This window comes from Gopherus flavomarginatus, chromosome 4 (genome assembly GCF_025201925.1).
Source record: "Gopherus flavomarginatus isolate rGopFla2 chromosome 4, rGopFla2.mat.asm, whole genome shotgun sequence".
Taxonomy (NCBI): Eukaryota; Metazoa; Chordata; order Testudines; family Testudinidae; genus Gopherus; species Gopherus flavomarginatus.
The window spans coordinates 89,709,154-89,724,546 of NC_066620.1; the positions used below are offsets into that span (position 1 = coordinate 89,709,154).

The window sequence follows — 15,393 nt, forward strand, 5'->3', positions numbered from 1 at the left end:
TCTCACTTTAACCCAAAGACTCTTCCACAGGTTAAAGTGTTATGGGTTCTTTCCCATGTTGGGAGAGTTGCACAGGTTATAACCATCATAGAAGTTGTGTTTGCCCAGAAAGCTTTTGCTGTCAGTCCCCCAGGACTAGATTCTTGGAGGCTACTGTTAGAGCAGTCTCAGTAGATGGACTCTGGCCCTGAAATCACTTTCTGTGGGATAATCAAAGCTAGAGTTTGACAACATCCAAGTTGTGTTGCAAATCCTTTTATTTTAGATACTTACCAGATGATGGAGGCAAACAGTTTTGCAAGATTTGTTGGCTACCAGGTAGGTTGATTAATAATGTGATCATTTGTTTTGTTACCTCATGTGGGAAACAGCATTGTGGTCCATTGGGTGCTTATATACTTTGAAATTATTATGACAATAATAACAATTTTAAAAAAACCCACAGTTTCTGGGCACAAGCTTCACTTTTATGTAAATAATGGTTCTTGCTGCTTTTTGTTTGTTCTTAACCTTCTGAGAAATTCTCATAGATTTCATTCTCTAAGTTCTAGAGGAGTCAACATCTGTCTCAGCCATTATGGAACCAAATTCAGGATCTTGGGGACCCACTGTCCCTGAATACAAATACCCTGTAATTTCAAATACAGTAGAACCTCAGAGTTACCAACACCTCGGGAGCAGGAGGTTGTTCGTAACTGTGAAATGTTTGTAAATTTGAAGAAAACATGATTGTTCTTTCAAAAGTTTACAATTGAACATTTACTTAATACCACTTTGAAACTTTACTGTTCAGAAGAAAAATGCTGCTTTCCCTTTATTTTTTCAGTAGTTTACGTTTAACACAGTACTGTATGGTATTTGTTATTTTTTGAATCTCTGCTGCTGCCTGATTGCATACTTCCGGTTCAAAGGAGGTGTATGGTTGACTGGTCAGTTCGTAACTCTGGTGTTCGTAACTCTGAGGTTCTACTGTATGTAGTTTTGTTTTCCGTTAAACCCACTTCATTATCTATAATGACTTCAGAAAACCAAATTCTTCAATCAAGTCAAGTGCGAAAAAATTTCACACAGTCTTTCAAACTAGTGCATGTTCCTTAGCAGTGACGTTCTGAGAGAGCCTGAAAACTGGATCCATTGAAATTCAGAGGAAGGCATGTGCGCCCATTAATGGTTCTTAATCCTTTGTGTTTTCCTCGTGTTCTAAAGACTGCAGCTAAAGAATGCTGACTGATGGCAATGGTTTGTTGTGGGGCATCTTATTGACTCACAAGTCTCCTGACAAGATCACTAGTAACATCATCAGCATCTCCAAAAATTAATAGGAAAAAAAATGGGAAAAGCAGATGGGGGCAGGAGACAATTCAAATGGTACTCCTACTGAGGACATCCAAACTAAACAATTATACCACCTAACTGCCACTCTAGGTGCTTAAATCCAAAATTTAAATCCTCAAGACTCCTGCTCAGGTGCTGCCTAACTATATAGGTATTTAAGTTCCACTGGTAAAATCCACTGGTTCCAAAATGTCTGCTGGTGGGCAAAAAGCCAGCTCTGTCCTGACATGCACCTTACACCTAAGCCCTGGTGGGATCCTCAAACTAGACATTTTCCTGCTTTTCTTGTCTGCAGGGCCCAATCTGGTTGGGGTTCTTGGAGCACTCCTACCAGAACAGGACCAGCACAAAACAATGGTGGTGGTGCCACTGCACCCAAACCTCACACCAAATAGATAAGTGCTTAGGACATTCACTCAGGCTGTAGGAAACCCAGGTTAAAAACCTCACTCTGTTTGAGTTGGAGCAGGGCTTGAACTTAGGTCTCCTATACCTACCTCCTACATAAGAACCCTAACCACTGAAAGAGTTCATGGGTGTGGCTCTCTCAATCTCTCCTGTTGAAGTTGTTCCACTTTTTATAAAATCCCTGACTAGTGAGTGAGAGTGACTCTATAGGCCAGTGATCAGGACACTCAGCTAAGAGACCCAGCGTCCAGGTCCTGCTCCAACAAATATTTTATACAAAGTGGAATAGCTTCAACAAGAGAAATTTTCCCCAGCTATCTTATATCCCAGTGGTTAGAGCAATCATCTGGGAGATAGGATACCTGGGTTGCCAGTACCTGCTTCAACTCAGGTGGATTTGAACGTGAGTCTTCCCCATCTTGAGTGGGTGCTCTAGCTAGTGAGCATAAAGGAGACACTGACACCTCCCTTTTTTCCTTCAGAAAAGGACTGATCTGGCTTAGGTGCTGAACTCCAGGAGAAGTCTCACAACTGAGGATCCTAAATGGAGGTAGGCACCTCCTGTTAGGCACCTAGCTCCTTTTGAGGATCAGGGCTTAGGACCAACCCTTCTCCTTAGCATTTCCTATTGGCTAGCTTAGTTGGCTCCCTGCTCAGCATGCTGGCTTTTGTGAATCTTTCCCTTGGGGACCTGACTCTCCCCATCTATTTTATAGGGTGCCTGAGCACCTAACTCAGGGCTGCAGATTCCACCAGGGGTCAGGGCACCTAAAAGTTAAATGCTGTGGTGCTGAGTCTAAATCCCCTTTGTGGATCTAGTCCTCTGAGGCTGGTGATCTGAGCTCCTGCTTTCCAGTTGTCTTCCACTGGAAAGGGACAGAGGTAGGAAGTTTTCATGCAATGGCAGTTTGATATAATTCGTCATGTGACAGATTCAGCCAAATATACATATATTTGAAAATACAAATAGCATACTTTTAATTCAGATTACACAGTCCCTCCAGGTTTGCAAATCAGTAAGACAGGTAATAGTTTTTAGTCTGATATATTCTGCACATTCTGATAACCCACTGTCATTTTGAACATGAGGTGGTGATTAAGCATTCAATATACAAGACTAATGCAGACTCTTTACAGTCACTCAGAGAGTGAGAATGTACCTGTGCTTAAATTACAGATATTTAGCATTATACAAAGATTATTTTACTAGATACTTGAAAAAAAAAACTATAGCTTCCTTATTATTCTGAAAACCTAATGCCTGTCTTACAATTTCTCATTACAGTAAAAATCATTGATTGAAATTGGATGTAGGATGACAGAATGTATCATTGTAAAATAAGATAATATGTTCACTATTATCTGATGAAGGCAGTTTTCTGCTGAAATACCAGCTTTTTAAAAAACAAAACAAAACAAAAAACAACAAACAAAAACCCCACTAGTTATTAGCTTTTGTGATGAACTGAATTAAAATTCTTCAAAGTGCATGTCTGGTCAGAAATGTGATTATAGAAAAAAAAAACTTCTTACCAAACCAGATCTGTTCCTCCAGAGTTCTCCTTTCCATTGATTTTTTGACTAAAAAGCATTTTTACTACTTTTTACTCCTGTGAACACCAAGGACTAATTCAGCATTGTGAGAGGGAGCTAGATTTTATTCTGACTCAGCACCCACTGAAGTAAAGTTTTCCACTAATTTCCAATGGGTGTTGGATCAGGTCTGCGGCCCTCACATGTGTTCTCAATGCATGCACGTAGTCAGGGCCGGTGCAAGAATGTTTCGCGCCCCAGGCAAAACTTCCACCTTGCTCCCTTCCTCATCCCCGAGCTCCCGCCCTGAGGTGCCCCCCCCCAGGGCAGCTCCCCACCCTCTGCCCTGAGGCATCCCCCCCACCCCAGCTCACCCCTGCTCCGCCTCCACCCTGATTGGCGCCGCAAACCTGGGAGGCAGGAGAAGTGAAGCAGTGACAGCGTGCTCGGGGAGGAGGTGGAGCAGGGGTGAGCTGGGGCCTGGAGTTTCCCTGCGTGCCAGCCCTGCCCCCCACCACCGTTACTTGCTGCAGGCGGCCCTCCCCGCACTCCTCTGCCCCAGCTCCCTCCGCCTAAATGCCGGCGGCAACTGGGGCGGCCGAAGATCCGGCCACCGTAGTCGCTGCTGAAGAAAATGCTGCCCCCCAAATCCTAGTGGTCGCCTAAATGGTTGCACCAGCCCTGCACATAGTCCCTTTGAGTTACAAGATGTGGTCAGCCTCCATGGCCCAGTCAATCCTTGTAACTCTGCTAAGACTGCTGCTAAGGGTAATGCCATGCACAAGGACACCTGTGCACACTGGAACTGAATTGAGACCACTGTTTAAGGAACTAGCTTAGCACTTGGGGATCCTTTTAAGGTTCTGATCTTTCAGTTCATAGCATGCAAAAAGATTGCTGTGCCCATCTGGAAGTAATAGATCTTTGTGTTGGCTGTGGCGGTTTCCCAATGTACTACCAACTGTAGGATTAGAGCTTATGATTGTAGCCATCTTCCATTGTAAAACTCTGTAACTATGGCTGGGGAAACTTGATTTGCCTGAAAATTGCCATATTTCCTCTAAAGGCAAAGGAAAAAGTTTCCAGAAAGTTTGAAGAAAATTCAAATAGTGTGAGAGTTGCAGGTTTTTTGTATAATTACTCAGATATGAAACCTCAACTTTAAAGTATTTTTGGGTCCCTTTAGCTCAAATTTGGCTTGTTAATTACCTTCCAAACTTTTTATATTATTAAATCTCTCTGAAAACATCATATGTCAACTCCATTTGAAGAAAATTAGTTGTAAGCAAAACTATGCTTTTTTTTGTAGTTAGTTTTGGGCCCAATCATTGTTCCCATTGAATTGAATGGGAGTTCTGAGCCCAAGCCTACTCAGCTGATGCCAGTGGGAACTTTTGCCATTAACTTTAGTGGGATTAGGTGAGCATGTTGCCCTATAGTGAATGAGTACAGGTTAGAAAGAACATAAAGGCATTTTCTATAGGCAATCATGATATTCCTTTAGCACATGCAGTATAGGCATGTGAGTTTGGAGCTACTGGCCCAAGGTTCCAGGTATGTGTGTTGTTTTGTTATGGAGAGATATATTTAAGGTGGTTGACCTGGTCATCTTATAGATTTGACCACGCTTATGACTCCAGAGAAGAAAGACATTTTTTTTTTGTATTTAGCTTATGTTTGATTAATATGGAAAATTTTGATAATCTTCCAGTATTTAAGGGCTCTCTGTCCCCAGTGAAATGAGGAGTTCAAAGTACATTTAAATACAAATTGACATGCAATTTTCTATTACTTCTGTTTTACTCACCATTTTTTGTAATATTTATAACGTACTAATCATCTTTTTAAATGTTTAGCTAAACTGTAAAAAAAAAAAACATCTATGAACCAACTATCAGCATCTGGATAGTAATAATAAATTGCAGCCAAGGAACTGGGCTCAGATTAGGCAAGGCCTTCACAATTAAATATTATATAATGAGAAAACAACCAATCTAAAAAACAGGAATAGACGGGTTGGTATTCACCCACGAAATCTTATGCTCCAATTCAGCTGTTAGTCTATAAGGTGCCACAGGACTCTTTCATTTTTTACAGATCCAGACTAACATGGCTACCTCTCTGACACTTTTCCTAACCTGTTTAACATTTTCGTCTAACTTTTGATGGTGATAGAAACCCACTGCTATTGGTTCTATTTCCAGGATTAGAGGTCTGGACTGCTGTAAATCACAGTTTTGTTATTATTTGAGTGTCTGCAGTCAGACTCTACTAATCAATAATCTGCATTGGGAATGGTTTACAGTAAAGCTCTAGCTCAGATTCCCTCTGTTCAGTAACAACTCCCTCTTCCAAGTGATCTGGCATCATTCATATTTATGCTGATCGTCAGCCTCATTTTTCTCATTTGTTCTTTACAGAGACATTGTTCCTATTACCATTTCCCGAAATCTTCTCACAAGCCACTCAATTTCAGTGTCATTAAGAGAAATTATTCCAAGATAGCTGGAAACCTTACTTGGGTAACATAGCCGAACACTTTGCAGGGTGAAGCCTAGTTATGAGGTGTTATTGTCTCAGAGAAGTATTCAATTTCTTGATTCCTTGTTGCTGTTATCTCTATAATATCCGGTTTCACTGTTCTGCACCAGTAGTTCTAGTTCCTTCATTTTGTTACCCAGTCTCCTTGCATTGGTGTACAAACATCTTAGTTGTTTCTACTTGGTTTTGCCCAGAGTCCTCACTCAACTGGGTACGTTCATTCTACTGCAAATATTGCCTACCTGACTGTTAGCTACACTGGTATTGCCACTATTTTTCCTTTTAATGTCCATTCCTCTACCCATTGCTATTCCTTTCACCATTGCTGTATCTTTCTTCCTTGATTTTCTTCCTGCTTAATGTTAGAATCAGGCGTGGAGATTATATGAGCCTCTCCCCTGATTTCCTAGTTTAAAGCTCTTTTAATCAGTTGTGCCAACCTCCATCCCAGGAGTCTGTTTCTCTCCCTATTCAAGGGGAGTCCATCCCATGAAAACTGCTCTGTTCATCAATGCCTCCCAGTGGTCAAACATCCCAAAGCCCTGCTTGTAGCACCACAGCCTGAACTATCTGTTGATCTTCATAATCTTGTCTCACTTTCATTCTCCTCCTCTAGGGACAGGTAGAATTCCACTGAAGATCACCTGAGCCTCCATTTCTTTAAGCGTCTTTCCCAGCCTGGCATAGTCGCCATTGATGTGTCCCAGCAAGAATCAAGCCGTATCATTTGACAATCAGTGGTTCTTCTTCGAGTGGTGTCCCTGTGGGTGCTCCACTCTAGGTGTCTGTGTGTTCCTGCACTGTAGAGCAGAGATTTTTCGCAGCAGTACTCGGTTGAGGGAAAGGTTCGCACAGGAGTCATCTCGTGCAGCCGTTAGCACCTTCTGTAGCGCGCGCACCCCTGACCGTCCCCTCAGGTCCTTCTCAACCGTAATCAGCTGCAGACCGAGCTCCATGACAGGGCTCTTTTTGATACTTTCTTAAAAAAAAGCTAGAAGTTACATAAGAACTTCTTATTAGTCTACACTTAGTTACATTGTTTAGTTAGTCTTAGTCTATACATAGTGTCATTAGTTCCTCTTTGAGGTTTTTCTTAAAAAAGAAAAAAAATACTTTTTCTCTACTTAACTCCCCGCTTGGGAACAGTTTCTACAGTTTACCATTACAATGAACTCCCATCCTTATCTCTCGAGAGGGGGGAGAGGCTTAACTGCACTCATGCTGGGTTCAACAGGATTTAAAAAGTGTGACTCTTGCCCTGAACCCATGCCGATCTCTAACGGCCACACATCCTGCATTTGCTGTCTGGGAGAAACTCATATCTCCCAGAAATACATACATCACACCAATTTAACAACAAGGGCAAGACGTGACAGGGATCTCCGCTTGAAAATGCTTCTGCTGGAGAAATCCCTCCAACCTCTGCAAAAGATATCCTCCGAGGAGTCTCATAAACTGAGATCCCTGAGCTCTGATAAGGCTCCGACTTCCAAAATTCTCAGGAAGCGAGCCTCGACCTCTCCAGCAAGGGTGTCTCAGAAAAAGAGAGCTTCCCCAGTGAGGTCTTTACCCTCAGTATTCCAGTCATCCAGAGTGAGCACTTACAAGTCACCGGGCTCCTCCGGCACCGTCCATCAGTGGACTCCTGCTGAGCCCCAACACGCGGCACTGGAGTTGAGATGTCAAGTCTCCACCATGGCACTGACTACACTGGTGCAGAGCGTGGTACAGGCAGTGGCACTGCAATCAATGCTGCCGCCACCAGCACTGACCCAAGACTTGATGCTGGCTAACAAGCCAAATCCGGCACCAGTCAGCACTTCAACAGTTGACCACAACCCCAAGGCGGGACCAGCACAACTCCTGCATACTGAGGACATAGTAATTTCTTCAGCACCGCACCACAGTAACCACTGCTCAGCACCGAACACTCCCTGACCTACATAGCACGATACCATCCTTCACCTCCTGTACCACTCTCCATGCATAGTGGCGAGGAAGGAGACATGCAGGACAACCGTTTCTCCTCTCAACATTCATCCCCATCACAGATGAGACCTACATGGCAGGCTGTGAAGCCTAAGCCTCATCCCTCTGAGCATTCACAGCCCTGGTATGCACAGCACTGGCCTTACCCTTTACCACCTTACCCCATGCAATGGCCACAGTGGGGTCTTTGGCTCACATACCAGAACCCCTATTCTGGTTCCCCTTCCCCAGCAACAAGAGGTTCCAGAGTATACCCATCATTACCACACAGAGAAACCTCTGACCCCCCTATTTAAGAACACCTGTCTGCCATCATGGGCCTCCACAAACAGACAGAAGGGGCTTCAATATTTGCTCTCCCGATTACATGGCGCTTTCTAGCAGGTATACAGAACATGTACCCAGAAGTACGCCAACCTGCACCACCATAGGATCTCAGTCTTGTGCTCAAATGTCTCACAAGACCACCCTTCGAACCTCTAGCAACCTGCTTGCTCCTACATAGGTCAATGAAGGTCGCATTCCTAATGGTAATCATGTCTGCAAGACATGTCAGTGAAATAGGAGCATTGATGGCTGAACCACTATACACTGTATTCACCAAAGACAAAATCATGTTACATCCTCACCCAAAATTCTTGCCCAAAGTGGCTACAAATTTTCATATTAACCAAACCATACACTTACCTGCCTTCTATCCCAAGCCACATAACGACTCTCGAGAAGCAAGGCTGCACATGCTAGATGTCAGACGGGCTGTAGCCTTTTACTTGGACAGAACTAAGCCATTTTGCAAGTCACCAAGACTATTCATCTCTACACCAGAGTACTCCAAGGGCTCTACAATATTGACCCAGAGACTCTCCAAATGGGTATCTACCTGTATTCAAACTTGCTATCACCTGCATCACAAAGAACCCTCCATAGGCATCGATCCCACTCAATGCGAGCCATGGCAACATCGATTGCATTCTTGAATGTCTCCTTAATAGATATTTGTAGAGTTGCAGCCTGGACATCGGAGCACACTTTTGCAAAGCATTATGCTATTACCCAAAGCCTTGTCTCAGACTCTATCATTGGCCTCACAGTCCTCTCATTACACGCTTATACATAACTCCAAACCGCTACCAACTTGTACTGCTCTACAAGCACCTAGGGTGGAGCACCCACAGGGACACCACTCGAAGAAGAAGTTACTCACCATGTGCAGTAATGATGGTTCTTCAAGATGTGTCCCCCTGTGGGTGCTCCACTACTCACCAAATTCCCCTCTACTTCGGAGTTCACACAGCCAAGCTCTCCGGTAGAGAAGGAATGGAAAGGACCATTGGGAGTCCGTGCGCTACGGGAGGTGCCAACAGATGCACGAGACAACTCCTGCGTGCACCCTTCCCCTGACCGAGTACTGCTGCAAGAAGTCTCTGATCTCTGGCGCACAGACACACTGACACCTAGAGTGGAGCACCCACAAGGGAGACACATCTTGAAGAACCATCGTTACTGCACAAGGTGAGTAACTTCTTCATTCGTTCCAGCTCCAATTAGGATCCTCTTCACCTTCAGGTCCACATCCCATATCTTAGCTCCTGGTAGACAGCACACCCTTCTGTTTTCCAGATCAGCTCTGGTGACAGGCCTGTCTGTTCTTCATAGTAGGGAGTCCCCAGTCATGTGGGCCTGCCTTTTTCTAGTGTTGGTGTGATTCTCCGGCCTTCCTCCTGGTTTTTCCTGACTGCAAGTCCTCCCTTCTCTATTTCTCCTTCACTAGTCGGTCTTTTCCTCTGCCTGGTTCTCATAGTCACATGCTTCCACTGGCCACTTTCTTCACTCAACAGTCTCCCCTCACAGTTCTCCAGTCAAGCTTGCATCTATGAGTCTTGACTTTTCCCTTCAGTCTTCTCTTGCCTTCTCTCCCTCATCTGCTCGAACCCCCTTCAAAACTCAACAGTAGTGTCTATCTGCATCTCACCCTCAGATTTTCTCTTTCATCAGCTCTAACAGGTGGCACTTCATACAAATAAAGCACTTTTTGAGTACCTACCCCAGGGTAATACACATCCTGCAGTTTCCACATCTGGTCATCTTCATTGTCTTTTCCATTCTTGGGGTTACTACCACTCCCACCTCTGTATTTATTATAGCCTTTTTGCCTAACTTCCTCTCAAAGAAAAGAAAAAAAACAAAAAAACAAAACCAAAAAACCCACCACCCCACCAAAAAGCAAAACAACCAAACACCACACATCCTCAAACTCCCCTTACTCAGTAAAAGCAGCAAAGAATCCTGTGGCACCTTATAGACTAACAGACGTTTTGGAGCATGAGCTTTCGTGGGTGAATACCCACTTCTTCAGACTCCCCTATTTTCAGATCTATTTGCTGGCTCCTGTTCAGTATATTTTAATTAGTTTGTCTATTTTGTTGCATGGCATTTGTGAGAACTTGGCAGGAAGAGTCTGTGTGAGAGAGAGTTTTATGAATAAAGTTGTTTTGGGTATATGGGAGTTGCTTGATAAATACAATTATTGTTAAAGAAGAAATGCAGAACTCTGACCTTAAACAGTTGGCAGTTTACTGTTGAAGTGCATTTATTTGTAATTTTAAGGCTAGTCGCTTATGCTATTAATGATTTCAAGATGTACATTTTTAAAGCATTTTTTTTTAAAAAGCCTTTCAATTCACCTATAGTGTTTTACCTCAGGCATTTATACACTGCTTATGTCTGTGTTCATTTGTATTGTCCTTTAATTCTTACACATTAGAGCTGGGGGAGTATTTTCAGCTAAATGAAATTTCTTAGAAATATGCTGTCTCATCAACGCATTTCATGGAAATATGTCTGTTTCAATGAAGTTTTCATCAAGGTTTTTTGGTTCAGAAAGAGCTCTCCTGCTCGATAGCCTGGTTGGCTATCAGGGAGAAGATAGTCACAGAGTGATTGGACCCTTTAAGGGGAGTCAGGGGCAAGGCCAAGTCTATCCCTGATAGCCTTCTTTAAGAACAAGCCCATCTCAGCCCACATGTAGTAATTAACTGCTTAGGTGGCCATTTGGCACCTAATTGACAAATGAGTAGCTGGACCTGTTAAAAAGCTATCAGATCTCAGTGGGGTGCTCCTAGAGGATGTCTTTCTGTTTCTCCAAGCCTATGGAGAAAGTAGGGAAAAGAGGCTAGCTGGGTAGAAGCTGGCTGAGGCCCACAGTTGGCTTGTGTTACCGCCCAGTTCTGGAAGAACAGCTTGGGATTCCTGATTCAAAGAGACAGCGACTATTTGCCACTTAGCTCTGGGAGGAGGGCAGCTAGGAGCTCCTGGTCCAAGGAAGGTAGTGATTGTTTACAACCCAGCCCCAGGAAGAGGGCTGTAGTATGCCTGAATTATCACACAGGCTCAGATGAAGGTTCTTGGGCTCCTGGATATAGGAGAGGTTGGAGGCCTGTTTTGATTAACACCCAGGCTCCCAAAGTCATGGAGGGATTGCTCAGTTGCTCAAACATTGGCCTGCTAAACCCAGCATTGTGAGTTCAATCCTTGACAGGGCCATTTAGGGAACTGGGGTAAAAATCTGTCTGGGAATTGGTCCTGCTTTGAGGAGGGGGTGGGACTAGATGACCTCCTGAGGTCCCTTCCAACTCTGATATTCTATGATTAAGAAGGGTGGATTTGAGGACTGAAGAGTTTGTACCCTGTGTCTCCCTAACAATTAAATTTTAATTTTTAAATACTCATTGCAAGTCCACAAGCCAAAGAATTCAAGGTAGTACCAGGTCTGTGCTATGGCACACAGGAAGCATGCCAGGCCACCCACAGAGACTTATGTTCAAATCCCTATTCTCCTTAATTGAACGGTCTCAGATTTAAACAGGCCCATATTCTGGAGCAGGGAGTTGAATATGGGCCTAGTACAAACCAGTGCCCCCACCACTAGACCATACAGCATAACATACAAGTATGTCTGACCTGCTCCCTCATGTTTTGATTTAAAAAAAAAAAAAAGACACTTCAACACAACTTCATTTTCATGAAAATGTTTGAAAGGGTTTGGTTTTGTTCCAATATGGAATGAGATCAAATTTGCAGTTGCTGCAAAGCAGAATTGTCATCCTGTGGCCAGCTTTATTGGAGATTTTTGCTATTAATCTGAGAGCAAGTGGCCAGTACTGGGAATTCTTCTATCACTTCAGTGGTCATTTCACTTCTAATTCTAAGCCTTTAGTGACTGGTTTCAAGATCCTGTCTGTTAATGCAGAGCTCACCAATTAGAGGAAATCAGGAACTAAATGAGCTCTGAAAGAGCACAGCAGATATAGGCTTAATTCATGAAAGCTAATGAAGTAATAAGAGCATGACAAATAGGCTCAGTGATGGCTAGGCTGAGTATTTTATATCCCTGGGGAATCTATCATTGTTGGAGTTTGTGCTCTTGATCAGAAAGTGTGTCCACTTTCATTGTCATTAACTATAGCAGGGATTAAGGGCAAAAGTTTTGATAGAGATAAAGCATCTCTGGTAGGATTAGTAATTGTATATGCACCTTAACTCAGTTCAACTCGCTTTTTCCTAGATGGCGTTTTAGTTATGTAGTAACGTTATTGCAGGATAATAGTCTTGGGGTGGTTTAAATTGCTTCAAATAAGAAAATCTGGCTCAATCAAATCACAGAAATCCCACAAGCGGAATTGCAGTCAAATTTATAAAATGTTCTGCAAACATAAGTCCTTTTAATAGTTCTTGTGACATTTATACTCACTGATTATTCTTCAGTTTCTTTATCTTTGCAACCAGGATAGCCTTGTGGTTTAAGGCATTGTGTTGTAAGTTTGGAGATCAGAGCTCTTTTCCCAGGTCTGCCACAGACTTCCTGTGTGCCAGTAGAGAGGTAATGGAACCTCTCTGTGCCTCCCTTTCACTTGCTACACACTGAGGATAATAACACTCCATTATTGCACAGGGGCATTGTAAGGGCTCATTTATTAACGTTTGTAATAAGCTTGGAGATCTTCTGATGGAAAGTGAAATTCATCACTGGAGTGAGCAGGTACTGACCCTTTGCATTGACCCTTTTCCTGGTCCCAGTCTCTTGACCCGGCTCAGGCTTCAAAGATTAATCTGAGACTTAATATCAATTGATTTCAATAGCTACTCTTATAGAAAGCAATATGTAAGTATGATTGTTTCCTGGAAATTTTTGTTAAACTGTCATTGAATTTGAGAAAGTATTAAAGGAAAAAAGCCATAAATTAACTTTGCAAGCTAAAAAACCCAAACATCTGAAAGCCAGAAAATTCCAAGGTAAGGCTAAACTTTAAAAACAAACCAATCTTGAAAGTATGCAAAATCACAATTAAGGTAACCTAAACAACCTTGACTCTGCCCTTAGATCATACTCAAGTCAATCACTGTTAAGGGGGCAAATTTAGATGGAAGCTAAACTGGAAATATTTTATGGCCAAGTGTATTGCAGTTTTGCCTAGAAAGTGACTAAAAGCATGAATTTCAATATTAACTGTAGCACAGTCTACAAGGCAGCATTTGCAAAATAACCTTTGCATAATAGTTAACTCTTGGTTAATTGTCAAAAGAAGGGAATGGGAAGAAAGGAAGCACACTGATAAGGGTACACAGCACAAAATGTGTTCCAAATTTCTGGTGACTAAACAGAACTTTGAACTTCTGTTGGTTCCATTCCTTTGCAAAACTTCCATGTTAAAAACTAGTTTTCTCATTTCTAATTAAAAAACCTAACAGGAATATTTTCTGATGCATGTAGAGTGGGTGGGCAAAATCAATCTCTGAAAAACTGGTTGTGCCCTTCACAATGGGAGGGACTCATTTCTCTCTGGAACATATATGCTTATGTGGTGACCTCCACACTTATCCGGAAAGGGTTAATGCAGAGTGAGAAAGGAGCTAATTAACCCAACAAGTCACAGCTGAGGGAAATCAGGTGGCCTAGTACTCCCCTGACTGAATTAGGGTTCACCACCCCCAGGAGAAGCCAGCTGGGCTGGAACTATAAAGAGAAGATTGAAAGCAGAAGGGATGGCTGGGAAGAAGAGTTTAGAGGCTATAGGGCTAGATAGGCTGCAGTTACTATATAGGCAGGGGGAGTTAGAAGGTTGGCAAACCCCTGAGGAAGGGGAATGCTAGATGTGAGAAGAGAACTTAGGGAAAGACAGTAAGGCCAAAAAGGGAATAGACCTTGACTGCTAGCTAGAGGATCCCTGAGCCACAACCTGGAGCAGAGGTTGGGCCCATGTTCCCCTGCCAGCCACTGAGGAAGTGGTACCAAGACAGTAAATGGGGAAGGCTGCTTAGGACTATTGAAGGAAGCCTTCCTTACCTCAGAAGGGGAAAACAAATAGGCTGACTTGAGTGAAAGGTAAAGTCACAAAGAGAAGGCTATGATTTATGTACTACGGAGGGGCTGCAGAGCCAGAGAGAAAAGCAGAGAGATGGTGTGTGACTGCAGGAATGGGTATTGACCTCTGAAGCTATCCCCTAGGGATACTAGGAGGAAATGTCATCCTAATGGTAAGTGGTGCACCTATCACAGCTCAGAAAAATAAAAGGGCCAAATTCTACTCTGTCATATCTGTGCAGGCGGTAGGAAAGCAGAATTTATCCTGCAAACTTGAAATTGGATTGATACCATTTGCAGAATGTTTCTGCTCCCTGCATAATAGTCTCCCCTTGCCACTGGTTATGGATTGAAATCTCTGTATGCAGAAAAAGCTAGCTGCTGAATTTTAAAAAAAAATTGCTTATTTGATTGTTCTGGGGAAATTTAAATCCCTTCAGTGCACTCATTATTTGCAGAACAATTTGCATGTCATTAAATGCACTCTCCCATTTTTAACTAATTTAGCTTGAGCTCTCTCAGGTCAACCATGGCTAGAGAACTGTCAGGGGACATCACTTTTCAAAAACAAGAAGTATGACTGCAGGAAAAGAGAACTGACCTGGAATTCATCAGGGTAGAAAGTATCAGAGGGGTAGCTGTGTTAGTCTGGAGCTGTAAAAAGTGACAGAGTCCTGTGGCACCTTTGTAGACTAACAGATGTATTGGAGCATAAGCTTTCATGGGTGAATACCCCCTTTGTTGGATGAATGAGGGAGTGGGTATTCACCCACGAAAGCTTATGCTCCAATACATCTGTTAGTCTATAAGGTACAAGACCTTTTTGTCAGTTTTTATCAGGGTAGAAAAAGCTTTGCTCATGTCTATATAAACAGCAGCTAAATCCTAGGACCCAGCAAATAAAATGGAGGGATTCAGTGTGATTTTCATACCCTTTCCAGCCTCCCTATACCTTCCAAGCTTCCCCCAGTATCTCCCATCTGTACAAGCCCCTTATCAGTCCCTAAAGCTCTGCTTTGTGCTTTTCCCCACCTCCGTCTAGAGGATCTCAGGGTTCTGTTGTTTCTTTGGGACCCTAGTGATACTGCCAATTCCACCAAAAGAGGCTTCTCAGTTGGATCTTCTGTGGCTGAGGTGCCTACTTCTGTATCTGCCAACATCCTCAGGGCCAGGGAGGTGCTTTCCCCTTCAGTTCAGCTGAACCCCAAATCTTCTGCCAGATACAT

General features: G+C 43.1%; 1 long non-coding RNA gene across 1 annotated transcript in view; it reads left to right on the forward strand.

The window, feature by feature from the left end:
• The window catches only part of LOC127049017 (uncharacterized), a 28,429-nt gene continuing 13,036 nt past the window's right edge, over positions 1-15,393 (forward strand). Inside the window, exon 1 of the long non-coding RNA XR_007773852.1 lies at positions 1-318. This is a non-coding gene — a long non-coding RNA (uncharacterized LOC127049017). The remainder of the gene's footprint in view (positions 319-15,393) is intronic.